This window comes from Rutidosis leptorrhynchoides, chromosome 2 (assembly GCF_046630445.1).
Source record: "Rutidosis leptorrhynchoides isolate AG116_Rl617_1_P2 chromosome 2, CSIRO_AGI_Rlap_v1, whole genome shotgun sequence".
Lineage (NCBI taxonomy): Eukaryota > Viridiplantae > Streptophyta > Magnoliopsida > Asterales > Asteraceae > Rutidosis > Rutidosis leptorrhynchoides.
Genome location: NC_092334.1, coordinates 590,553,499 through 590,555,618, shown reverse-complemented (window position 1 = coordinate 590,555,618; position 2,120 = coordinate 590,553,499).

Sequence of the window (2,120 nt, the reverse complement as noted above, 5' to 3'; positions counted from 1 at the left end):
GCTTGGTCAAAGGGTAACTAATTATCCAAATAGAGATTTCGGACTTTCTAGATTCAACATTAAGGTTTTTGCTTATCGTGTCGGAAACATATAGAGATTAGGGTTTAAATTTGGTCGGAAATTTCCGGGTCGTTACAGTACCCACCCGTTAAATAAATTTCGTCCCCGAAATTTGGTAGAGGTTGTCATAAATAACAATAGGAATGTTTTCATGATGAATATGAGGTAATAATGAAGTTTTATCATTATTGAGAGATTTAGATAAAACAATTCGATTATGTGAAGCGCACAAGTGAAGCTATCACAAAAGAGTGAGATGAGTAAAAATATACTTGTTTTAACCAATGACGTGTTTAGAATTGATTTCCGAAATTTATGGAATTAAAGAAAATCTTACGTAATAAGATTTGGTTCTTCGGCGATTTAGTAAACAGAATCTCCTTTGATTTAATGCGGTAATCTGTTTCGATTTCTTTGTCGGATATTTCACTATAAAACTACTCCCTTCGTTTCTTCTTCCTGTCATCGAGTCAGACGAGTAATGGTCCGGGATTCGTAGGTATGAGATTTGGAATGTACATAGTTAATGCTTTAAGGAAGCAATGGTAATGGAACGATTTTGATTTATCAAGTTATTAGAATATCTTGGAAAAAATAGAACTATCAGGGTGATATGTTCCTAATATGTTTGGAGTTTGGATAGAATGTAAAAGCTGGGTAACATGGCATATGATGATGGTACTGTGAATCATCACATTCATTAGAAACATAACATGAGTTACTGTAATATAATGAAGTTGATCAAGTTTCATTATATTATACTAATTCATGCATCAGTTCCCAACACTGCTTCAGAACATTCCTATTTTAAGCTTGAAGGTTTTAGAACTTAGAAACTAATACAGTTTCTTTTATGTTGTAACACAGATGTTACGGAGTGATAATTGATTCCGGATAAGAGTAGTTGTGAAAATATCTCCAGAAATATGGAGAATATGTATAACGGAAGATATGAAGATATCTTATAATATCTAAAATAAGATAATGATGAAGAATATCATCTGGAAAGGTTTAGAATAAAAAGTAGGGTTTTTACCTACGGTTTTAGCAGGTACTGAATCATTTAAATTCTTGGAAGGCAGGTTCAGTCCCTGTGATTTATCTACATCCTCCTTTGTACTTTGCTCAATCCGTTTTCCAGTTCCAACCCTCCTCTTTTTCTGAGTTTTACCAACACACTGTACTTCATCATTAAACTTTTGACCGTTAAAGTCGTTTACAGTTTTTGTTGCTTCGTTAACATTTCAAGAACTACTTCATAGTTCAAGACGTTTTTCAGAAACTTCACATTCGGGGTATGAATTTTTTTTTTTTTTTAGAGATAGACGTTTTCGGTAAAACTGGGAGAATTTCTATGAGATTTTCAAAATACTAATTGCGGATTTTGCCAAAGGAATAACGAGTTGCTGATACATCTGCTGATGATGTTGTGAAATGTAAAAGGTTCTCCGGTAATGACGACGAAAGGACAAGGTATAAATATCGCGGTTATAATAGGAGTAGTTTTACTGAGAAGTCGAAGTGGAGCTGTGACAAAATTAGCTTCTTGAAAAGGAATTGTAGGGATGTTTTTGCTAATGGATGATAAGGAATTTGACGCGGATGAGTTTTAACTATAACTTCGGTTTCGGAAATTTTTCAGGTGCATCACTGTATGCATAAATCTTTCTTCCGTATACGAGGTGCGGCTGGTTCAACTTCTCAATCGAGGTGTTTTCAAGAATTATGAAAGATTTGAACGCGAATTGTAATCGTCAAGATACGAATGAGGTTTAAGATGAAATCAAGTGGCAAACTTGAAGAATTGTTTAGTTTCATATGTTATAATCAATATTTTAATTCATTTTACTTGTCCATAGTTAGCAGTCTATTAGTCTGATTGTCCAATAGTTCAACAATTCAATATATTCATATATAATTTAATATACATAATTAATACGTATCGTGACCCGTGTACCGGTCTCAGTGTCGATCACAACTCAAAGTATATATATATTTTGGAATCAACTCCGACCCTGTATAGCCAACTCCCATCTTCACATATAGAGTGTCTATGGTTG